The 26,050-nt window shown below is 38.4% G+C and overlaps 1 long non-coding RNA gene across 1 annotated transcript; it reads left to right on the forward strand.

Moving 5' to 3' along the window:
- Positions 1 to 1,777: 1,777 nt before the first annotated feature.
- Positions 1,778 to 24,375, forward strand: LOC146451756 (uncharacterized). The gene is made up of 12 exons (XR_014860001.1): positions 1,778 to 1,975; positions 3,861 to 4,012; positions 5,898 to 6,049; positions 7,935 to 8,086; positions 9,972 to 10,123; positions 12,009 to 12,160; positions 14,046 to 14,197; positions 16,083 to 16,234; positions 18,120 to 18,271; positions 20,157 to 20,308; positions 22,194 to 22,345; positions 24,230 to 24,375. It is a non-coding gene; the product is annotated as an uncharacterized LOC146451756 (long non-coding RNA).
- The last annotated feature ends 1,675 nt before the right edge of the window (positions 24,376 to 26,050 follow it).

Genomic DNA, 26,050 nt, shown 5'->3' on the forward strand with positions numbered 1-26,050 from the left:
TGAACCCTGAGGTACACCATAATCCAGGGGAAGGCTAGATGATAATTCCTTCCCAAATTTTACTCTCTGTGAGCGGGTGCAGAGATAATCCAGGAACCGGTTATAGCTTGGGTCTCGAACTCCATAAGGTTCTAATTTATGGAGAAGGCACTTGTGGTCCACGAGGTTGAAGGCTTTCTTTGTTTTTTTTTTTTTTTAATTGGATGAATGAATAAAAATTTATTTCAATACAATTACAGTCAAGACTGTAGTTTCCCTTATTGGAGGTATTGTTTCTTTCCCCATTTTGCCGAGATCTGAAACGCATGTACCTGACCTTCACTAAATATTACGTCGATGTTATTTGAGAATCCGTGTGTGTTGTAACGTGATACATGTGACACTAATAAGCGCTAGCGCGAAAGGGATCTGTCTCACATATGGTCTAGGAGCCGACTTTTTCCTCCCTCACTGTCTTGTCGTAAGACAAATTATCGGACTAAGCAGCAAGATTCATCTCCGCTGGCATAAGAGGTCTGCGGTGTCCGAGGTTTCTTTTGTCAGCTGTTGTATTATTTCAGAATAAAAAGTAGCGAGATTAAAACATTACGTTTTAGCGACGATATGTCACCAAGGGGTATCGAATTGTCTCATTCAATTTAAGAGTGTTCGCAAAATTTGGCCTCTGCTCAAATTGCTCGCAAAAATTACACGGGTGCTCGCTTGCTCGTGCTCGCAAAATTTTTGCAACTGCTTGCATGCTCGCATTCTCGTTAACATGTGCTCGATTGCTCGAAATTTCGTTAATCCTCCTTTGTAGTCATTTTTTATACATATATTAACAATAAATCAGTTATGATATCGTTAAAACAAAAAGGTTGAAACATCCTTACCTCTGGCTTGTAACTATTGCTCCGTTTTGGAGGTGTCAGCCAGATTATTAGCTATTACTTGGCGCAAAACAATGTATCCTATTTTAAATAAAAGAGAGATTCCTGCTAGCGGAAAATTTACGAAGTACTCGAAGTGTTCACTGCTCGCCATCTGTATTTTCTAAAGTGCTCGCAGGAAAAATTTTTCAACTGCTCGTGCTCGCAAAAATAAACACACTGCTCCCATGCTCGCAAAGACCATTCGATACCCCTTCACCATTATTTTGTTTTAATTATGCCATGTGAAAGACAGTAACTACATTTTAGTAACAGGATGATCACTGAAAACCTTGTTGGCTTTGGCTGATGACCGCGTTAGCCCTGAAACGAATTCGTTCAACCACGTGACCAAGTGACGAAGACAAAACCGACATTTCGGAGAAGCGAGCAAGTGAAGCGAGCGTATTCGAAGCTTTACCTAATGGTTTTCTTTTTTGCTTGAAATATTTTTGGCCGTCTGGTGATGGAAGGGCATCATTAAGCCTGGAAATCTGCAAATCACTAGCATCCCTCAAAGAAGCGGGGCATGTTTTGCCTTTCGACTGATGAATAGTGCTTTTTTCAGCGCTCGAGGGTGACAGTTTACAGTCGGAGGCAAGCCGAGCCAGACGAAAGTCTATTATTACCTCTTCTCTAAAAAGCGGACGGTATCACTCTCAAAATGGTACCAACGTGAGTTGTGGCTCATTTGCCAAAGCGTGTGGTGGTCGAAGTCTGTAAATGAAGAGGTGATTTTAGACTTGAAATATTTTTGAATAAATTCGAGGTATGGTGTTCCCCGCGCAAAATTGTCACAGCTATCCCATAATGCATTGCAATATCAGCAAATCGTTTTTGACATCAGGCCGAGACGAAAATAACTAAAAAACAGCTAGCGAGAAGACGTAGGGTCCTTAACCTGTAGAGTTTCAGGCCTTCTTTGCGATGAGAAGTCAGCGCGCCGTCAGTGGCAGCGATTGATCGATGGAACGGTATCGGCTGACTTTGCTGGGGAGCGAATCTGGCGAACCACAGCGGCGCCGCTAGAAAGTTCTCTTCTGACAGGAAACAACTTAAAGATCTCAGTAAGTCTTGAACAATCGTGTTTTATTCAGTTAGAGTTTGTACTTCTCTTTCACATATCGCTAAGTAATCAAAGTGTTTAGTTAAGGCCATGTTTCTGCCGGCAATTTTTTTCGTCTGCTGTTCAGCTGTGTTGTTGTGTTTAACTAGATTCAGTGAACTTTATTCAGGGATTCGGGGCCACCTAAAATGCACAATCGACTTAAATGAACTGGTTTACTCCAGTTCTAATTATGTTCTTTCTTTTCACTGTCATGTTTGCTTTAGAGCCGGAGAACGAAATATTTTCGTATTAGCCTGATGTTATTATCTAGCTGTGAAGTTGTTCGTTTCAAGAACCATCGCTTAATTAACTTGTGTTTTGATGTGTTGTTATTGTCGCACTTCTTTGTGTCAAAACGTCCATTCAGTTAAATACCGTAAGTTAAGTTTACCTAGCTAATCAACACAATCAGACTTTCCGCGAATGTCTTAGTTACTTTCTAGAATTGCGTGAAAATTTTGCCTAGCCCGTCGCTCGAGATGCTCGCATTTGTCAAAACTAATTATATGACGAGTTGTTGTCAAAATGATGTTTTTTCTCATTTGAAGTTGAATTGTTCAGTTCAGAGAAATCAAATTTTGGGCCATTTTAGTTAAAAGAATATTTCTTTCATTACAAAAAAAAACTTAGCTTGAGCATTTCATTTCAAAGCGCCCTTTGAACAGCGCAGTGCATACGACATTATAGAACACGCTCAATGTTTGGAGGTCAAAAACCTGCTTAATTTTCGAAGTTTACGGCCTAAAAAATTCTTTAGTAGACAGATCTAAGTTGGTTTCATACTTATCCAACCGTGCGTTAGTAAGATATCAGCCGTTCTTGCAATCAACAGCCCTAATTCTTACTTAGCGTGCTGGTTGATCATTAACTATTATGACATGTGTGACCTGAAAAAACTAATTTTGAGGCCAGGGCGTGAATCCCTATAAAGTGATGGTAAAAGTTTCCGGCAAAGTTCTTTTCTAAACAAATTAACTCTTTGAGTGAGATAAAAAATGAACTACGACGTCGATCTGTACGGATGCCAAGGCTTGGGTAGAATGAACAATCACATACATTGAGCGTTTTTTTTTTTTTATTATTAAACAAAATTAAAATAATGAAAAGATTCCCTCGTCGTTAAGTGACTTTATAGACTAATCACAAGTGTGTTTTTTCCCCCTAGCTTTTCATATTTTTGATCATTGCCTGATCATTTTATAAACAACGAAATAAACAACGAGATATTTCTCTATTCGTTATATGAGGTTCACTACGTACGCATGCCCAAACCTCAAGACGTACCACTTGGAAGACGGCTAATCATGTTATATATAGATGAAGCTGAATTTGAGACAGTCGGATGTGAGCGCTAGCCGAAAGGGATGTACTTATTATGGTCTAGGGGCCAGTTCATCTCTCCCTCCCTGGCTTGTCGTCAGACAAGTTATCGGACTGAGTGGCAAGATCATCCCCGCTGGCATAAGAGACCTTTGGTGCATGGGGTCAGGCTTGTGCCAGGACGGTTGTATTATTTCACAATAAAAAGTAGAGAGATTAACCCTTTAAGCCCTAACAGTGATCAGCATCAAATTTCTCCTGGTAAAATTAATGTTTATTCAATCCCTGAGGTCATGAGAATTAAGGATACGATCACCCAAGATGAATTCTCTTGATATTTTAATAACTTCTACCCAGTCGGCTTTTATAAGAAAAATATAGGGACAAGACAGGAGAGTTTGTCCTTTGATATTAGGGCTTAAAGGGTGAAAACATGACGTTTCCGCGACAACATGTCACCATTATTTTGTTTATTATTATTACTATTATTATTTTAGTAACAGGATGATCACATTGACTTTCAGGCCTTCTTTGCGATGAGAAGTCAGCGCGCCGTCAGTGGCAGCGATTGATCGATGGAACGGTATCGGCTGACTTTGCTGGGGAGCGAATCTGGCGAACCACAGCGGCGCCGCTAGAAAGTTCTCTTCTGACAGGAAACAACTTAAAGATCTCAGTAAGTCTTGAACAATCGTGTTTTATTCAGTTAGAGTTTGTACTTCTCTTTCACATATCGCTAAGTAATCAAAGTGTTTAGTTAAGGCCATGTTTCTGCCGGCAATTTTTTTCGTCTGCTGTTCAGCTGTGTTGTTGTGTTTAACTAGATTCAGTGAACTTTATTCAGGGATTCGGGGCCACCTAAAATGCACAATCGACTTAAATGAACTGGTTTACTCCAGTTCTAATTATGTTCTTTCTTTTCACTGTCATGTTTGCTTTAGAGCCGGAGAACGAAATATTTTCGTATTAGCCTGATGTTATTATCTAGCTGTGAAGTTGTTCGTTTCAAGAACCATCGCTTAATTAACTTGTGTTTTGATGTGTTGTTATTGTCGCACTTCTTTGTGTCAAAACGTCCATTCAGTTAAATACCGTAAGTTAAGTTTACCTAGCTAATCAACACAATCAGACTTTCCGCGAATGTCTTAGTTACTTTCTAGAATTGCGTGAAAATTTTGCCTAGCCCGTCGCTCGAGATGCTCGCATTTGTCAAAACTAATTATATGACGAGTTGTTGTCAAAATGATGTTTTTTCTCATTTGAAGTTGAATTGTTCAGTTCAGAGAAATCAAATTTTGGGCCATTTTAGTTAAAAGAATATTTCTTTCATTACAAAAAAAAACTTAGCTTGAGCATTTCATTTCAAAGCGCCCTTTGAACAGCGCAGTGCATACGACATTATAGAACACGCTCAATGTTTGGAGGTCAAAAACCTGCTTAATTTTCGAAGTTTACGGCCTAAAAAATTCTTTAGTAGACAGATCTAAGTTGGTTTCATACTTATCCAACCGTGCGTTAGTAAGATATCAGCCGTTCTTGCAATCAACAGCCCTAATTCTTACTTAGCGTGCTGGTTGATCATTAACTATTATGACATGTGTGACCTGAAAAAACTAATTTTGAGGCCAGGGCGTGAATCCCTATAAAGTGATGGTAAAAGTTTCCGGCAAAGTTCTTTTCTAAACAAATTAACTCTTTGAGTGAGATAAAAAATGAACTACGACGTCGATCTGTACGGATGCCAAGGCTTGGGTAGAATGAACAATCACATACATTGAGCGTTTTTTTTTTTTTATTATTAAACAAAATTAAAATAATGAAAAGATTCCCTCGTCGTTAAGTGACTTTATAGACTAATCACAAGTGTGTTTTTTCCCCCTAGCTTTTCATATTTTTGATCATTGCCTGATCATTTTATAAACAACGAAATAAACAACGAGATATTTCTCTATTCGTTATATGAGGTTCACTACGTACGCATGCCCAAACCTCAAGACGTACCACTTGGAAGACGGCTAATCATGTTATATATAGATGAAGCTGAATTTGAGACAGTCGGATGTGAGCGCTAGCCGAAAGGGATGTACTTATTATGGTCTAGGGGCCAGTTCATCTCTCCCTCCCTGGCTTGTCGTCAGACAAGTTATCGGACTGAGTGGCAAGATCATCCCCGCTGGCATAAGAGACCTTTGGTGCATGGGGTCAGGCTTGTGCCAGGACGGTTGTATTATTTCACAATAAAAAGTAGAGAGATTAACCCTTTAAGCCCTAACAGTGATCAGCATCAAATTTCTCCTGGTAAAATTAATGTTTATTCAATCCCTGAGGTCATGAGAATTAAGGATACGATCACCCAAGATGAATTCTCTTGATATTTTAATAACTTCTACCCAGTCGGCTTTTATAAGAAAAATATAGGGACAAGACAGGAGAGTTTGTCCTTTGATATTAGGGCTTAAAGGGTGAAAACATGACGTTTCCGCGACAACATGTCACCATTATTTTGTTTATTATTATTACTATTATTATTTTAGTAACAGGATGATCACATTGACTTTCAGGCCTTCTTTGCGATGAGAAGTCAGCGCGCCGTCAGTGGCAGCGATTGATCGATGGAACGGTATCGGCTGACTTTGCTGGGGAGCGAATCTGGCGAACCACAGCGGCGCCGCTAGAAAGTTCTCTTCTGACAGGAAACAACTTAAAGATCTCAGTAAGTCTTGAACAATCGTGTTTTATTCAGTTAGAGTTTGTACTTCTCTTTCACATATCGCTAAGTAATCAAAGTGTTTAGTTAAGGCCATGTTTCTGCCGGCAATTTTTTTCGTCTGCTGTTCAGCTGTGTTGTTGTGTTTAACTAGATTCAGTGAACTTTATTCAGGGATTCGGGGCCACCTAAAATGCACAATCGACTTAAATGAACTGGTTTACTCCAGTTCTAATTATGTTCTTTCTTTTCACTGTCATGTTTGCTTTAGAGCCGGAGAACGAAATATTTTCGTATTAGCCTGATGTTATTATCTAGCTGTGAAGTTGTTCGTTTCAAGAACCATCGCTTAATTAACTTGTGTTTTGATGTGTTGTTATTGTCGCACTTCTTTGTGTCAAAACGTCCATTCAGTTAAATACCGTAAGTTAAGTTTACCTAGCTAATCAACACAATCAGACTTTCCGCGAATGTCTTAGTTACTTTCTAGAATTGCGTGAAAATTTTGCCTAGCCCGTCGCTCGAGATGCTCGCATTTGTCAAAACTAATTATATGACGAGTTGTTGTCAAAATGATGTTTTTTCTCATTTGAAGTTGAATTGTTCAGTTCAGAGAAATCAAATTTTGGGCCATTTTAGTTAAAAGAATATTTCTTTCATTACAAAAAAAAACTTAGCTTGAGCATTTCATTTCAAAGCGCCCTTTGAACAGCGCAGTGCATACGACATTATAGAACACGCTCAATGTTTGGAAGTCAAAAACCTGCTTAATTTTCGAAGTTTACGGCCTAAAAAATTCTTTAGTAGACAGATCTAAGTTGGTTTCATACTTATCCAACCGTGCGTTAGTAAGATATCAGCCGTTCTTGCAATCAACAGCCCTAATTCTTACTTAGCGTGCTGGTTGATCATTAACTATTATGACATGTGTGACCTGAAAAAACTAATTTTGAGGCCAGGGCGTGAATCCCTATAAAGTGATGGTAAAAGTTTCCGGCAAAGTTCTTTTCTAAACAAATTAACTCTTTGAGTGAGATAAAAAATGAACTACGACGTCGATCTGTACGGATGCCAAGGCTTGGGTAGAATGAACAATCACATACATTGAGCGTTTTTTTTTTTTTATTATTAAACAAAATTAAAATAATGAAAAGATTCCCTCGTCGTTAAGTGACTTTATAGACTAATCACAAGTGTGTTTTTTCCCCCTAGCTTTTCATATTTTTGATCATTGCCTGATCATTTTATAAACAACGAAATAAACAACGAGATATTTCTCTATTCGTTATATGAGGTTCACTACGTACGCATGCCCAAACCTCAAGACGTACCACTTGGAAGACGGCTAATCATGTTATATATAGATGAAGCTGAATTTGAGACAGTCGGATGTGAGCGCTAGCCGAAAGGGATGTACTTATTATGGTCTAGGGGCCAGTTCATCTCTCCCTCCCTGGCTTGTCGTCAGACAAGTTATCGGACTGAGTGGCAAGATCATCCCCGCTGGCATAAGAGACCTTTGGTGCATGGGGTCAGGCTTGTGCCAGGACGGTTGTATTATTTCACAATAAAAAGTAGAGAGATTAACCCTTTAAGCCCTAACAGTGATCAGCATCAAATTTCTCCTGGTAAAATTAATGTTTATTCAATCCCTGAGGTCATGAGAATTAAGGATACGATCACCCAAGATGAATTCTCTTGATATTTTAATAACTTCTACCCAGTCGGCTTTTATAAGAAAAATATAGGGACAAGACAGGAGAGTTTGTCCTTTGATATTAGGGCTTAAAGGGTGAAAACATGACGTTTCCGCGACAACATGTCACCATTATTTTGTTTATTATTATTACTATTATTATTTTAGTAACAGGATGATCACATTGACTTTCAGGCCTTCTTTGCGATGAGAAGTCAGCGCGCCGTCAGTGGCAGCGATTGATCGATGGAACGGTATCGGCTGACTTTGCTGGGGAGCGAATCTGGCGAACCACAGCGGCGCCGCTAGAAAGTTCTCTTCTGACAGGAAACAACTTAAAGATCTCAGTAAGTCTTGAACAATCGTGTTTTATTCAGTTAGAGTTTGTACTTCTCTTTCACATATCGCTAAGTAATCAAAGTGTTTAGTTAAGGCCATGTTTCTGCCGGCAATTTTTTTCGTCTGCTGTTCAGCTGTGTTGTTGTGTTTAACTAGATTCAGTGAACTTTATTCAGGGATTCGGGGCCACCTAAAATGCACAATCGACTTAAATGAACTGGTTTACTCCAGTTCTAATTATGTTCTTTCTTTTCACTGTCATGTTTGCTTTAGAGCCGGAGAACGAAATATTTTCGTATTAGCCTGATGTTATTATCTAGCTGTGAAGTTGTTCGTTTCAAGAACCATCGCTTAATTAACTTGTGTTTTGATGTGTTGTTATTGTCGCACTTCTTTGTGTCAAAACGTCCATTCAGTTAAATACCGTAAGTTAAGTTTACCTAGCTAATCAACACAATCAGACTTTCCGCGAATGTCTTAGTTACTTTCTAGAATTGCGTGAAAATTTTGCCTAGCCCGTCGCTCGAGATGCTCGCATTTGTCAAAACTAATTATATGACGAGTTGTTGTCAAAATGATGTTTTTTCTCATTTGAAGTTGAATTGTTCAGTTCAGAGAAATCAAATTTTGGGCCATTTTAGTTAAAAGAATATTTCTTTCATTACAAAAAAAAACTTAGCTTGAGCATTTCATTTCAAAGCGCCCTTTGAACAGCGCAGTGCATACGACATTATAGAACACGCTCAATGTTTGGAGGTCAAAAACCTGCTTAATTTTCGAAGTTTACGGCCTAAAAAATTCTTTAGTAGACAGATCTAAGTTGGTTTCATACTTATCCAACCGTGCGTTAGTAAGATATCAGCCGTTCTTGCAATCAACAGCCCTAATTCTTACTTAGCGTGCTGGTTGATCATTAACTATTATGACATGTGTGACCTGAAAAAACTAATTTTGAGGCCAGGGCGTGAATCCCTATAAAGTGATGGTAAAAGTTTCCGGCAAAGTTCTTTTCTAAACAAATTAACTCTTTGAGTGAGATAAAAAATGAACTACGACGTCGATCTGTACGGATGCCAAGGCTTGGGTAGAATGAACAATCACATACATTGAGCGTTTTTTTTTTTTTATTATTAAACAAAATTAAAATAATGAAAAGATTCCCTCGTCGTTAAGTGACTTTATAGACTAATCACAAGTGTGTTTTTTCCCCCTAGCTTTTCATATTTTTGATCATTGCCTGATCATTTTATAAACAACGAAATAAACAACGAGATATTTCTCTATTCGTTATATGAGGTTCACTACGTACGCATGCCCAAACCTCAAGACGTACCACTTGGAAGACGGCTAATCATGTTATATATAGATGAAGCTGAATTTGAGACAGTCGGATGTGAGCGCTAGCCGAAAGGGATGTACTTATTATGGTCTAGGGGCCAGTTCATCTCTCCCTCCCTGGCTTGTCGTCAGACAAGTTATCGGACTGAGTGGCAAGATCATCCCCGCTGGCATAAGAGACCTTTGGTGCATGGGGTCAGGCTTGTGCCAGGACGGTTGTATTATTTCACAATAAAAAGTAGAGAGATTAACCCTTTAAGCCCTAACAGTGATCAGCATCAAATTTCTCCTGGTAAAATTAATGTTTATTCAATCCCTGAGGTCATGAGAATTAAGGATACGATCACCCAAGATGAATTCTCTTGATATTTTAATAACTTCTACCCAGTCGGCTTTTATAAGAAAAATATAGGGACAAGACAGGAGAGTTTGTCCTTTGATATTAGGGCTTAAAGGGTGAAAACATGACGTTTCCGCGACAACATGTCACCATTATTTTGTTTATTATTATTACTATTATTATTTTAGTAACAGGATGATCACATTGACTTTCAGGCCTTCTTTGCGATGAGAAGTCAGCGCGCCGTCAGTGGCAGCGATTGATCGATGGAACGGTATCGGCTGACTTTGCTGGGGAGCGAATCTGGCGAACCACAGCGGCGCCGCTAGAAAGTTCTCTTCTGACAGGAAACAACTTAAAGATCTCAGTAAGTCTTGAACAATCGTGTTTTATTCAGTTAGAGTTTGTACTTCTCTTTCACATATCGCTAAGTAATCAAAGTGTTTAGTTAAGGCCATGTTTCTGCCGGCAATTTTTTTCGTCTGCTGTTCAGCTGTGTTGTTGTGTTTAACTAGATTCAGTGAACTTTATTCAGGGATTCGGGGCCACCTAAAATGCACAATCGACTTAAATGAACTGGTTTACTCCAGTTCTAATTATGTTCTTTCTTTTCACTGTCATGTTTGCTTTAGAGCCGGAGAACGAAATATTTTCGTATTAGCCTGATGTTATTATCTAGCTGTGAAGTTGTTCGTTTCAAGAACCATCGCTTAATTAACTTGTGTTTTGATGTGTTGTTATTGTCGCACTTCTTTGTGTCAAAACGTCCATTCAGTTAAATACCGTAAGTTAAGTTTACCTAGCTAATCAACACAATCAGACTTTCCGCGAATGTCTTAGTTACTTTCTAGAATTGCGTGAAAATTTTGCCTAGCCCGTCGCTCGAGATGCTCGCATTTGTCAAAACTAATTATATGACGAGTTGTTGTCAAAATGATGTTTTTTCTCATTTGAAGTTGAATTGTTCAGTTCAGAGAAATCAAATTTTGGGCCATTTTAGTTAAAAGAATATTTCTTTCATTACAAAAAAAAACTTAGCTTGAGCATTTCATTTCAAAGCGCCCTTTGAACAGCGCAGTGCATACGACATTATAGAACACGCTCAATGTTTGGAGGTCAAAAACCTGCTTAATTTTCGAAGTTTACGGCCTAAAAAATTCTTTAGTAGACAGATCTAAGTTGGTTTCATACTTATCCAACCGTGCGTTAGTAAGATATCAGCCGTTCTTGCAATCAACAGCCCTAATTCTTACTTAGCGTGCTGGTTGATCATTAACTATTATGACATGTGTGACCTGAAAAAACTAATTTTGAGGCCAGGGCGTGAATCCCTATAAAGTGATGGTAAAAGTTTCCGGCAAAGTTCTTTTCTAAACAAATTAACTCTTTGAGTGAGATAAAAAATGAACTACGACGTCGATCTGTACGGATGCCAAGGCTTGGGTAGAATGAACAATCACATACATTGAGCGTTTTTTTTTTTTTATTATTAAACAAAATTAAAATAATGAAAAGATTCCCTCGTCGTTAAGTGACTTTATAGACTAATCACAAGTGTGTTTTTTCCCCCTAGCTTTTCATATTTTTGATCATTGCCTGATCATTTTATAAACAACGAAATAAACAACGAGATATTTCTCTATTCGTTATATGAGGTTCACTACGTACGCATGCCCAAACCTCAAGACGTACCACTTGGAAGACGGCTAATCATGTTATATATAGATGAAGCTGAATTTGAGACAGTCGGATGTGAGCGCTAGCCGAAAGGGATGTACTTATTATGGTCTAGGGGCCAGTTCATCTCTCCCTCCCTGGCTTGTCGTCAGACAAGTTATCGGACTGAGTGGCAAGATCATCCCCGCTGGCATAAGAGACCTTTGGTGCATGGGGTCAGGCTTGTGCCAGGACGGTTGTATTATTTCACAATAAAAAGTAGAGAGATTAACCCTTTAAGCCCTAACAGTGATCAGCATCAAATTTCTCCTGGTAAAATTAATGTTTATTCAATCCCTGAGGTCATGAGAATTAAGGATACGATCACCCAAGATGAATTCTCTTGATATTTTAATAACTTCTACCCAGTCGGCTTTTATAAGAAAAATATAGGGACAAGACAGGAGAGTTTGTCCTTTGATATTAGGGCTTAAAGGGTGAAAACATGACGTTTCCGCGACAACATGTCACCATTATTTTGTTTATTATTATTACTATTATTATTTTAGTAACAGGATGATCACATTGACTTTCAGGCCTTCTTTGCGATGAGAAGTCAGCGCGCCGTCAGTGGCAGCGATTGATCGATGGAACGGTATCGGCTGACTTTGCTGGGGAGCGAATCTGGCGAACCACAGCGGCGCCGCTAGAAAGTTCTCTTCTGACAGGAAACAACTTAAAGATCTCAGTAAGTCTTGAACAATCGTGTTTTATTCAGTTAGAGTTTGTACTTCTCTTTCACATATCGCTAAGTAATCAAAGTGTTTAGTTAAGGCCATGTTTCTGCCGGCAATTTTTTTCGTCTGCTGTTCAGCTGTGTTGTTGTGTTTAACTAGATTCAGTGAACTTTATTCAGGGATTCGGGGCCACCTAAAATGCACAATCGACTTAAATGAACTGGTTTACTCCAGTTCTAATTATGTTCTTTCTTTTCACTGTCATGTTTGCTTTAGAGCCGGAGAACGAAATATTTTCGTATTAGCCTGATGTTATTATCTAGCTGTGAAGTTGTTCGTTTCAAGAACCATCGCTTAATTAACTTGTGTTTTGATGTGTTGTTATTGTCGCACTTCTTTGTGTCAAAACGTCCATTCAGTTAAATACCGTAAGTTAAGTTTACCTAGCTAATCAACACAATCAGACTTTCCGCGAATGTCTTAGTTACTTTCTAGAATTGCGTGAAAATTTTGCCTAGCCCGTCGCTCGAGATGCTCGCATTTGTCAAAACTAATTATATGACGAGTTGTTGTCAAAATGATGTTTTTTCTCATTTGAAGTTGAATTGTTCAGTTCAGAGAAATCAAATTTTGGGCCATTTTAGTTAAAAGAATATTTCTTTCATTACAAAAAAAAACTTAGCTTGAGCATTTCATTTCAAAGCGCCCTTTGAACAGCGCAGTGCATACGACATTATAGAACACGCTCAATGTTTGGAGGTCAAAAACCTGCTTAATTTTCGAAGTTTACGGCCTAAAAAATTCTTTAGTAGACAGATCTAAGTTGGTTTCATACTTATCCAACCGTGCGTTAGTAAGATATCAGCCGTTCTTGCAATCAACAGCCCTAATTCTTACTTAGCGTGCTGGTTGATCATTAACTATTATGACATGTGTGACCTGAAAAAACTAATTTTGAGGCCAGGGCGTGAATCCCTATAAAGTGATGGTAAAAGTTTCCGGCAAAGTTCTTTTCTAAACAAATTAACTCTTTGAGTGAGATAAAAAATGAACTACGACGTCGATCTGTACGGATGCCAAGGCTTGGGTAGAATGAACAATCACATACATTGAGCGTTTTTTTTTTTTTATTGTTAAACAAAATTAAAATAATGAAAAGATTCCCTCGTCGTTAAGTGACTTTATAGACTAATCACAAGTGTGTTTTTTCCCCCTAGCTTTTCATATTTTTGATCATTGCCTGATCATTTTATAAACAACGAAATAAACAACGAGATATTTCTCTATTCGTTATATGAGGTTCACTACGTACGCATGCCCAAACCTCAAGACGTACCACTTGGAAGACGGCTAATCATGTTATATATAGATGAAGCTGAATTTGAGACAGTCGGATGTGAGCGCTAGCCGAAAGGGATGTACTTATTATGGTCTAGGGGCCAGTTCATCTCTCCCTCCCTGGCTTGTCGTCAGACAAGTTATCGGACTGAGTGGCAAGATCATCCCCGCTGGCATAAGAGACCTTTGGTGCATGGGGTCAGGCTTGTGCCAGGACGGTTGTATTATTTCACAATAAAAAGTAGAGAGATTAACCCTTTAAGCCCTAACAGTGATCAGCATCAAATTTCTCCTGGTAAAATTAATGTTTATTCAATCCCTGAGGTCATGAGAATTAAGGATACGATCACCCAAGATGAATTCTCTTGATATTTTAATAACTTCTACCCAGTCGGCTTTTATAAGAAAAATATAGGGACAAGACAGGAGAGTTTGTCCTTTGATATTAGGGCTTAAAGGGTGAAAACATGACGTTTCCGCGACAACATGTCACCATTATTTTGTTTATTATTATTACTATTATTATTTTAGTAACAGGATGATCACATTGACTTTCAGGCCTTCTTTGCGATGAGAAGTCAGCGCGCCGTCAGTGGCAGCGATTGATCGATGGAACGGTATCGGCTGACTTTGCTGGGGAGCGAATCTGGCGAACCACAGCGGCGCCGCTAGAAAGTTCTCTTCTGACAGGAAACAACTTAAAGATCTCAGTAAGTCTTGAACAATCGTGTTTTATTCAGTTAGAGTTTGTACTTCTCTTTCACATATCGCTAAGTAATCAAAGTGTTTAGTTAAGGCCATGTTTCTGCCGGCAATTTTTTTCGTCTGCTGTTCAGCTGTGTTGTTGTGTTTAACTAGATTCAGTGAACTTTATTCAGGGATTCGGGGCCACCTAAAATGCACAATCGACTTAAATGAACTGGTTTACTCCAGTTCTAATTATGTTCTTTCTTTTCACTGTCATGTTTGCTTTAGAGCCGGAGAACGAAATATTTTCGTATTAGCCTGATGTTATTATCTAGCTGTGAAGTTGTTCGTTTCAAGAACCATCGCTTAATTAACTTGTGTTTTGATGTGTTGTTATTGTCGCACTTCTTTGTGTCAAAACGTCCATTCAGTTAAATACCGTAAGTTAAGTTTACCTAGCTAATCAACACAATCAGACTTTCCGCGAATGTCTTAGTTACTTTCTAGAATTGCGTGAAAATTTTGCCTAGCCCGTCGCTCGAGATGCTCGCATTTGTCAAAACTAATTATATGACGAGTTGTTGTCAAAATGATGTTTTTTCTCATTTGAAGTTGAATTGTTCAGTTCAGAGAAATCAAATTTTGGGCCATTTTAGTTAAAAGAATATTTCTTTCATTACAAAAAAAAACTTAGCTTGAGCATTTCATTTCAAAGCGCCCTTTGAACAGCGCAGTGCATACGACATTATAGAACACGCTCAATGTTTGGAGGTCAAAAACCTGCTTAATTTTCGAAGTTTACGGCCTAAAAAATTCTTTAGTAGACAGATCTAAGTTGGTTTCATACTTATCCAACCGTGCGTTAGTAAGATATCAGCCGTTCTTGCAATCAACAGCCCTAATTCTTACTTAGCGTGCTGGTTGATCATTAACTATTATGACATGTGTGACCTGAAAAAACTAATTTTGAGGCCAGGGCGTGAATCCCTATAAAGTGATGGTAAAAGTTTCCGGCAAAGTTCTTTTCTAAACAAATTAACTCTTTGAGTGAGATAAAAAATGAACTACGACGTCGATCTGTACGGATGCCAAGGCTTGGGTAGAATGAACAATCACATACATTGAGCGTTTTTTTTTTTTTATTATTAAACAAAATTAAAATAATGAAAAGATTCCCTCGTCGTTAAGTGACTTTATAGACTAATCACAAGTGTGTTTTTTCCCCCTAGCTTTTCATATTTTTGATCATTGCCTGATCATTTTATAAACAACGAAATAAACAACGAGATATTTCTCTATTCGTTATATGAGGTTCACTACGTACGCATGCCCAAACCTCAAGACGTACCACTTGGAAGACGGCTAATCATGTTATATATAGATGAAGCTGAATTTGAGACAGTCGGATGTGAGCGCTAGCCGAAAGGGATGTACTTATTATGGTCTAGGGGCCAGTTCATCTCTCCCTCCCTGGCTTGTCGTCAGACAAGTTATCGGACTGAGTGGCAAGATCATCCCCGCTGGCATAAGAGACCTTTGGTGCATGGGGTCAGGCTTGTGCCAGGACGGTTGTATTATTTCACAATAAAAAGTAGAGAGATTAACCCTTTAAGCCCTAACAGTGATCAGCATCAAATTTCTCCTGGTAAAATTAATGTTTATTCAATCCCTGAGGTCATGAGAATTAAGGATACGATCACCCAAGATGAATTCTCTTGATATTTTAATAACTTCTACCCAGTCGGCTTTTATAAGAAAAATATAGGGACAAGACAGGAGAGTTTGTCCTTTGATATTAGGGCTTAAAGGGTGAAAACATGACGTTTCCGCGACAACATGTCACCATTATTTTGTTTATTATTATTACTATTATTATTTTAGTAACAGGATGATCACATTGACTTTCAGGCCTTCTTTGCGATGAGAAGTCAGCGCGCCGTCAGTGGCAGCGATTGATCGATGGAACGGTATCGGCTGACTTTGCTGGGGAGCGAATCTGGCGAACCACAGCGGCGCCGCTAGAAAGTTCTCTTCTGACAGGAAACAACTTAAAGATCTCAGTAAGTCTTGAACAATCGTGTTTTATTCAGTTAGAGTTTGTACTTCTCTTTCACATATCGCTAAGTAATCAAAGTGTTTAGTTAAGGCCATGTTTCTGCCGGCAATTTTTTTCGTCTGCTGTTCAGCTGTGTTGTTGTGTTTAACTAGATTCAGTGAACTTTATTCAGGGATTCGGGGCCACCTAAAATGCACAATCGACTTAAATGAACTGGTTTACTCCAGTTCTAATTATGTTCTTTCTTTTCACTGTCATGTTTGCTTTAGAGCCGGAGAACGAAATATTTTCGTATTAGCCTGATGTTATTATCTAGCTGTGAAGTTGTTCGTTTCAAGAACCATCGCTTAATTAACTTGTGTTTTGATGTGTTGTTATTGTCGCACTTCTTTGTGTCAAAACGTCCATTCAGTTAAATACCGTAAGTTAAGTTTACCTAGCTAATCAACACAATCAGACTTTCCGCGAATGTCTTAGTTACTTTCTAGAATTGCGTGAAAATTTTGCCTAGCCCGTCGCTCGAGATGCTCGCATTTGTCAAAACTAATTATATGACGAGTTGTTGTCAAAATGATGTTTTTTCTCATTTGAAGTTGAATTGTTCAGTTCAGAGAAATCAAATTTTGGGCCATTTTAGTTAAAAGAATATTTCTTTCATTACAAAAAAAAACTTAGCTTGAGCATTTCATTTCAAAGCGCCCTTTGAACAGCGCAGTGCATACGACATTATAGAACACGCTCAATGTTTGGAGGTCAAAAACCTGCTTAATTTTCGAAGTTTACGGCCTAAAAAATTCTTTAGTAGACAGATCTAAGTTGGTTTCATACTTATCCAACCGTGCGTTAGTAAGATATCAGCCGTTCTTGCAATCAACAGCCCTAATTCTTACTTAGCGTGCTGGTTGATCATTAACTATTATGACATGTGTGACCTGAAAAAACTAATTTTGAGGCCAGGGCGTGAATCCCTATAAAGTGATGGTAAAAGTTTCCGGCAAAGTTCTTTTCTAAACAAATTAACTCTTTGAGTGAGATAAAAAATGAACTACGACGTCGATCTGTACGGATGCCAAGGCTTGGGTAGAATGAACAATCACATACATTGAGCGTTTTTTTTTTTTTATTATTAAACAAAATTAAAATAATGAAAAGATTCCCTCGTCGTTAAGTGACTTTATAGACTAATCACAAGTGTGTTTTTTCCCCCTAGCTTTTCATATTTTTGATCATTGCCTGATCATTTTATAAACAACGAAATAAACAACGAGATATTTCTCTATTCGTTATATGAGGTTCACTACGTACGCATGCCCAAACCTCAAGACGTACCACTTGGAAGACGGCTAATCATGTTATATATAGATGAAGCTGAATTTGAGACAGTCGGATGTGAGCGCTAGCCGAAAGGGATGTACTTATTATGGTCTAGGGGCCAGTTCATCTCTCCCTCCCTGGCTTGTCGTCAGACAAGTTATCGGACTGAGTGGCAAGATCATCCCCGCTGGCATAAGAGACCTTTGGTGCATGGGGTCAGGCTTGTGCCAGGACGGTTGTATTATTTCACAATAAAAAGTAGAGAGATTAACCCTTTAAGCCCTAACAGTGATCAGCATCAAATTTCTCCTGGTAAAATTAATGTTTATTCAATCCCTGAGGTCATGAGAATTAAGGATACGATCACCCAAGATGAATTCTCTTGATATTTTAATAACTTCTACCCAGTCGGCTTTTATAAGAAAAATATAGGGACAAGACAGGAGAGTTTGTCCTTTGATATTAGGGCTTAAAGGGTGAAAACATGACGTTTCCGCGACAACATGTCACCATTATTTTGTTTATTATTATTACTATTATTATTTTAGTAACAGGATGATCACATTGACTTTCAGGCCTTCTTTGCGATGAGAAGTCAGCGCGCCGTCAGTGGCAGCGATTGATCGATGGAACGGTATCGGCTGACTTTGCTGGGGAGCGAATCTGGCGAACCACAGCGGCGCCGCTAGAAAGTTCTCTTCTGACAGGAAACAACTTAAAGATCTCAGTAAGTCTTGAACAATCGTGTTTTATTCAGTTAGAGTTTGTACTTCTCTTTCACATATCGCTAAGTAATCAAAGTGTTTAGTTAAGGCCATGTTTCTGCCGGCAATTTTTTTCGTCTGCTGTTCAGCTGTGTTGTTGTGTTTAACTAGATTCAGTGAACTTTATTCAGGGATTCGGGGCCACCTAAAATGCACAATCGACTTAAATGAACTGGTTTACTCCAGTTCTAATTATGTTCTTTCTTTTCACTGTCATGTTTGCTTTAGAGCCGGAGAACGAAATATTTTCGTATTAGCCTGATGTTATTATCTAGCTGTGAAGTTGTTCGTTTCAAGAACCATCGCTTAATTAACTTGTGTTTTGATGTGTTGTTATTGTCGCACTTCTTTGTGTCAAAACGTCCATTCAGTTAAATACCGTAAGTTAAGTTTACCTAGCTAATCAACACAATCAGACTTTCCGCGAATGTCTTAGTTACTTTCTAGAATTGCGTGAAAATTTTGCCTAGCCCGTCGCTCGAGATGCTCGCATTTGTCAAAACTAATTATATGACGAGTTGTTGTCAAAATGATGTTTTTTCTCATTTGAAGTTGAATTGTTCAGTTCAGAGAAATCAAATTTTGGGCCATTTTAGTTAAAAGAATATTTCTTTCATTACAAAAAAAAACTTAGCTTGAGCATTTCATTTCAAAGCGCCCTTTGAACAGCGCAGTGCATACGACATTATAGAACACGCTCAATGTTTGGAGGTCAAAAACCTGCTTAATTTTCGAAGTTTACGGCCTAAAAAATTCTTTAGTAGACAGATCTAAGTTGGTTTCATACTTATCCAACCGTGCGTTAGTAAGATATCAGCCGTTCTTGCAATCAACAGCCCTAATTCTTACTTAGCGTGCTGGTTGATCATTAACTATTATGACATGTGTGACCTGAAAAAACTAATTTTGAGGCCAGGGCGTGAATCCCTATAAAGTGATGGTAAAAGTTTCCGGCAAAGTTCTTTTCTAAACAAATTAACTCTTTGAGTGAGATAAAAAATGAACTACGACGTCGATCTGTACGGATGCCAAGGCTTGGGTAGAATGAACAATCACATACATTGAGCGTTTTTTTTTTTTTATTATTAAACAAAATTAAAATAATGAAAAGATTCCCTCGTCGTTAAGTGACTTTATAGACTAATCACAAGTGTGTTTTTTCCCCCTAGCTTTTCATATTTTTGATCATTGCCTGATCATTTTATAAACAACGAAATAAACAACGAGATATTTCTCTATTCGTTATATGAGGTTCACTACGTACGCATGCCCAAACCTCAAGACGTACCACTTGGAAGACGGCTAATCATGTTATATATAGATGAAGCTGAATTTGAGACAGTCGGATGTGAGCGCTAGCCGAAAGGGATGTACTTATTATGGTCTAGGGGCCAGTTCATCTCTCCCTCCCTGGCTTGTCGTCAGACAAGTTATCGGACTGAGTGGCAAGATCATCCCCGCTGGCATAAGAGACCTTTGGTGCATGGGGTCAGGCTTGTGCCAGGACGGTTGTATTATTTCACAATAAAAAGTAGAGAGATTAACCCTTTAAGCCCTAACAGTGATCAGCATCAAATTTCTCCTGGTAAAATTAATGTTTATTCAATCCCTGAGGTCATGAGAATTAAGGATACGATCACCCAAGATGAATTCTCTTGATATTTTAATAACTTCTACCCAGTCGGCTTTTATAAGAAAAATATAGGGACAAGACAGGAGAGTTTGTCCTTTGATATTAGGGCTTAAAGGGTGAAAACATGACGTTTCCGCGACAACATGTCACCATTATTTTGTTTATTATTATTACTATTATTATTTTAGTAACAGGATGATCACATTGACTTTCAGGCCTTCTTTGCGATGAGAAGTCAGCGCGCCGTCAGTGGCAGCGATTGATCGATGGAACGGTATCGGCTGACTTTGCTGGGGAGCGAATCTGGCGAACCACAGCGGCGCCGCTAGAAAGTTCTCTTCTGACAGGAAACAACTTAAAGATCTCAGTAAGTCTTGAACAATCGTGTTTTATTCAGTTAGAGTTTGTACTTCTCTTTCACATATCGCTAAGTAATCAAAGTGTTTAGTTAAGGCCATGTTTCTGCCGGCAATTTTTTTCGTCTGCTGTTCAGCTGTGTTGTTGTGTTTAACTAGATTCAGTGAACTTTATTCAGGGATTCGGGGCCACCTAAAATGCACAATCGACTTAAATGAACTGGTTTACTCCAGTTCTAATTATGTTCTTTCTTTTCACTGTCATGTTTGCTTTAGAGCCGGAGAACGAAATATTTTCGTATTAGCCTGATGTTATTATCTAGCTGTGAAGTTGTTCGTTTCAAGAACCATCGCTTAATTAACTTGTGTTTTGATGTGTTGTTATTGTCGCACTTCTTTGTGTCAAAACGTCCATTCAGTTAAATACCGTAAGTTAAGTTTACCTAGCTAATCAACACAATCAGACTTTCCGCGAATGTCTTAGTTACTTTCTAGAATTGCGTGAAAATTTTGCCTAGCCCGTCGCTCGAGATGCTCGCATTTGTCAAAACTAATTATATGACGAGTTGTTGTCAAAATGATGTTTTTTCTCATTTGAAGTTGAATTGTTCAGTTCAGAGAAATCAAATTTTGGGCCATTTTAGTTAAAAGAATATTTCTTTCATTACAAAAAAAAACTTAGCTTGAGCATTTCATTTCAAAGCGCCCTTTGAACAGCGCAGTGCATACGACATTATAGAACACGCTCAATGTTTGGAGGTCAAAAACCTGCTTAATTTTCGAAGTTTACGGCCTAAAAAATTCTTTAGTAGACAGATCTAAGTTGGTTTCATACTTATCCAACCGTGCGTTAGTAAGATATCAGCCGTTCTTGCAATCAACAGCCCTAATTCTTACTTAGCGTGCTGGTTGATCATTAACTATTATGACATGTGTGACCTGAAAAAACTAATTTTGAGGCCAGGGCGTGAATCCCTATAAAGTGATGGTAAAAGTTTCCGGCAAAGTTCTTTTCTAAACAAATTAACTCTTTGAGTGAGATAAAAAATGAACTACGACGTCGATCTGTACGGATGCCAAGGCTTGGGTAGAATGAACAATCACATACATTGAGCGTTTTTTTTTTTTTATTATTAAACAAAATTAAAATAATGAAAAGATTCCCTCGTCGTTAAGTGACTTTATAGACTAATCACAAGTGTGTTTTTTCCCCCTAGCTTTTCATATTTTTGATCATTGCCTGATCATTTTATAAACAACGAAATAAACAACGAGATATTTCTCTATTCGTTATATGAGGTTCACTACGTACGCATGCCCAAACCTCAAGACGTACCACTTGGAAGACGGCTAATCATGTTATATATAGATGAAGCTGAATTTGAGACAGTCGGATGTGAGCGCTAGCCGAAAGGGATGTACTTATTATGGTCTAGGGGCCAGTTCATCTCTCCCTCCCTGGCTTGTCGTCAGACAAGTTATCGGACTGAGTGGCAAGATCATCCCCGCTGGCATAAGAGACCTTTGGTGCATGGGGTCAGGCTTGTGCCAGGACGGTTGTATTATTTCACAATAAAAAGTAGAGAGATTAACCCTTTAAGCCCTAACAGTGATCAGCATCAAATTTCTCCTGGTAAAATTAATGTTTATTCAATCCCTGAGGTCATGAGAATTAAGGATACGATCACCCAAGATGAATTCTCTTGATATTTTAATAACTTCTACCCAGTCGGCTTTTATAAGAAAAATATAGGGACAAGACAGGAGAGTTTGTCCTTTGATATTAGGGCTTAAAGGGTGAAAACATGACGTTTCCGCGACAACATGTCACCATTATTTTGTTTATTATTATTACTATTATTATTTTAGTAACAGGATGATCACATTGACTTTCAGGCCTTCTTTGCGATGAGAAGTCAGCGCGCCGTCAGTGGCAGCGATTGATCGATGGAACGGTATCGGCTGACTTTGCTGGGGAGCGAATCTGGCGAACCACAGCGGCGCCGCTAGAAAGTTCTCTTCTGACAGGAAACAACTTAAAGATCTCAGTAAGTCTTGAACAATCGTGTTTTATTCAGTTAGAGTTTGTACTTCTCTTTCACATATCGCTAAGTAATCAAAGTGTTTAGTTAAGGCCATGTTTCTGCCGGCAATTTTTTTCGTCTGCTGTTCAGCTGTGTTGTTGTGTTTAACTAGATTCAGTGAACTTTATTCAGGGATTCGGGGCCACCTAAAATGCACAATCGACTTAAATGAACTGGTTTACTCCAGTTCTAATTATGTTCTTTCTTTTCACTGTCATGTTTGCTTTAGAGCCGGAGAACGAAATATTTTCGTATTAGCCTGATGTTATTATCTAGCTGTGAAGTTGTTCGTTTCAAGAACCATCGCTTAATTAACTTGTGTTTTGATGTGTTGTTATTGTCGCACTTCTTTGTGTCAAAACGTCCATTCAGTTAAATACCGTAAGTTAAGTTTACCTAGCTAATCAACACAATCAGACTTTCCGCGAATGTCTTAGTTACTTTCTAGAATTGCGTGAAAATTTTGCCTAGCCCGTCGCTCGAGATGCTCGCATTTGTCAAAACTAATTATATGACGAGTTGTTGTCAAAATGATGTTTTTTCTCATTTGAAGTTGAATTGTTCAGTTCAGAGAAATCAAATTTTGGGCCATTTTAGTTAAAAGAATATTTCTTTCATTACAAAAAAAAACTTAGCTTGAGCATTTCATTTCAAAGCGCCCTTTGAACAGCGCAGTGCATACGACATTATAGAACACGCTCAATGTTTGGAGGTCAAAAACCTGCTTAATTTTCGAAGTTTACGGCCTAAAAAATTCTTTAGTAGACAGATCTAAGTTGGTTTCATACTTATCCAACCGTGCGTTAGTAAGATATCAGCCGTTCTTGCAATCAACAGCCCTAATTCTTACTTAGCGTGCTGGTTGATCATTAACTATTATGACATGTGTGACCTGAAAAAACTAATTTTGAGGCCAGGGCGTGAATCCCTATAAAGTGATGGTAAAAGTTTCCGGCAAAGTTCTTTTCTAAACAAATTAACTCTTTGAGTGAGATAAAAAATGAACTACGACGTCGATCTGTACGGATGCCAAGGCTTGGGTAGAATGAACAATCACATACATTGAGCGTTTTTTTTTTTTATTATTAAACAAAATTAAAATAATGAAAAGATTCCCTCGTCGTTAAGTGACTTTATAGACTAATCACAAGTGTGTTTTTTCCCCCTAGCTTTTCATATTTTTGATCATTGCCTGATCATTTTATAAACAACGAAATAAACAACGAGATATTTCTCTATTCGTTATATGAGGTTCACTACGTACGCATGCCCAAACCTCAAGACGTACCACTTGGAAGACGGCTAATCATGTTATATATAGATGAAGCTGAATTTGAGACAGTCGGATGTGAGCGCTAGCCGAAAGGGATGTACTTATTATGGTCTAGGGGCCAGTTCATCTCTCCCTCCCTGGCTTGTCGTCAGACAAGTTATCGGACTGAGTGGCAAGATCATCCCCGCTGGCATAAGAGACCTTTGGTGCATGGGGTCAGGCTTGTGCCAGGACGGTTGTATTATTTCACAATAAAAAGTAGAGAGATTAACCCTTTAAGCCCTAACAGTGATCAGCATCAAATTTCTCCTGGTAAAATTAATGTTTATTCAATCCCTGAGGTCATGAGAATTAAGGATACGATCACCCAAGATGAATTCTCTTGATATTTTAATAACTTCTACCCAGTCGGCTTTTATAAGAAAAATATAGGGACAAGACAGGAGAGTTTGTCCTTTGATATTAGGGCTTAAAGGGTGAAAACATGACGTTTCCGCGACAACATGTCACCATTATTTTGTTTATTATTATTACTATTATTATTTTAGTAACAGGATGATCACATTGACTTTCAGGCCTTCTTTGCGATGAGAAGTCAGCGCGCCGTCAGTGGCAGCGATTGATCGATGGAACGGTATCGGCTGACTTTGCTGGGGAGCGAATCTGGCGAACCACAGCGGCGCCGCTAGAAAGTTCTCTTCTGACAGGAAACAACTTAAAGATCTCAGTAAGTCTTGAACAATCGTGTTTTATTCAGTTAGAGTTTGTACTTCTCTTTCACATATCGCTAAGTAATCAAAGTGTTTAGTTAAGGCCATGTTTCTGCCGGCAATTTTTTTCGTCTGCTGTTCAGCTGTGTTGTTGTGTTTAACTAGATTCAGTGAACTTTATTCAGGGATTCGGGGCCACCTAAAATGCACAATCGACTTAAATGAACTGGTTTACTCCAGTTCTAATTATGTTCTTTCTTTTCACTGTCATGTTTGCTTTAGAGCCGGAGAACGAAATATTTTCGTATTAGCCTGATGTTATTATCTAGCTGTGAAGTTGTTCGTTTCAAGAACCATCGCTTAATTAACTTGTGTTTTGATGTGTTGTTATTGTCGCACTTCTTTGTGTCAAAACGTCCATTCAGTTAAATACCGTAAGTTAAGTTTACCTAGCTAATCAACACAATCAGACTTTCCGCGAATGTCTTAGTTACTTTCTAGAATTGCGTGAAAATTTTGCCTAGCCCGTCGCTCGAGATGCTCGCATTTGTCAAAACTAATTATATGACGAGTTGTTGTCAAAATGATGTTTTTTCTCATTTGAAGTTGAATTGTTCAGTTCAGAGAAATCAAATTTTGGGCCATTTTAGTTAAAAGAATATTTCTTTCATTACAAAAAAAAACTTAGCTTGAGCATTTCATTTCAAAGCGCCCTTTGAACAGCGCAGTGCATACGACATTATAGAACACGCTCAATGTTTGGAGGTCAAAAACCTGCTTAATTTTCGAAGTTTACGGCCTAAAAAATTCTTTAGTAGACAGATCTAAGTTGGTTTCATACTTATCCAACCGTGCGTTAGTAAGATATCAGCCGTTCTTGCAATCAACAGCCCTAATTCTTACTTAGCGTGCTGGTTGATCATTAACTATTATGACATGTGTGACCTGAAAAAACTAATTTTGAGGCCAGGGCGTGAATCCCTATAAAGTGATGGTAAAAGTTTCCGGCAAAGTTCTTTTCTAAACAAATTAACTCTTTGAGTGAGATAAAAAATGAACTACGACGTCGATCTGTACGGATGCCAAGGCTTGGGTAGAATGAACAATCACATACATTGAGCGTTTTTTTTTTTTTATTATTAAACAAAATTAAAATAATGAAAAGATTCCCTCGTCGTTAAGTGACTTTATAGACTAATCACAAGTGTGTTTTTTCCCCCTAGCTTTTCATATTTTTGATCATTGCCTGATCATTTTATAAACAACGAAATAAACAACGAGATATTTCTCTATTCGTTATATGAGGTTCACTACGTACGCATGCCCAAACCTCAAGACGTACCACTTGGAAGACGGCTAATCATGTTATATATAGATGAAGCTGAATTTGAGACAGTCGGATGTGAGCGCTAGCCGAAAGGGATGTACTTATTATGGTCTAGGGGCCAGTTCATCTCTCCCTCCCTGGCTTGTCGTCAGACAAGTTATCGGACTGAGTGGCAAGATCATCCCCGCTGGCATAAGAGACCTTTGGTGCATGGGGTCAGGCTTGTGCCAGGACGGTTGTATTATTTCACAATAAAAAGTAGAGAGATTAACCCTTTAAGCCCTAACAGTGATCAGCATCAAATTTCTCCTGGTAAAATTAATGTTTATTCAATCCCTGAGGTCATGAGAATTAAGGAT

The sequence above is a fragment of the Pavona decussata genome, unplaced genomic scaffold (genome assembly GCF_977016875.1).
Source record: "Pavona decussata unplaced genomic scaffold, jaPavDecu1.1 SCAFFOLD_386, whole genome shotgun sequence".
Taxonomy (NCBI): Eukaryota; Metazoa; Cnidaria; class Anthozoa; order Scleractinia; family Agariciidae; genus Pavona; species Pavona decussata.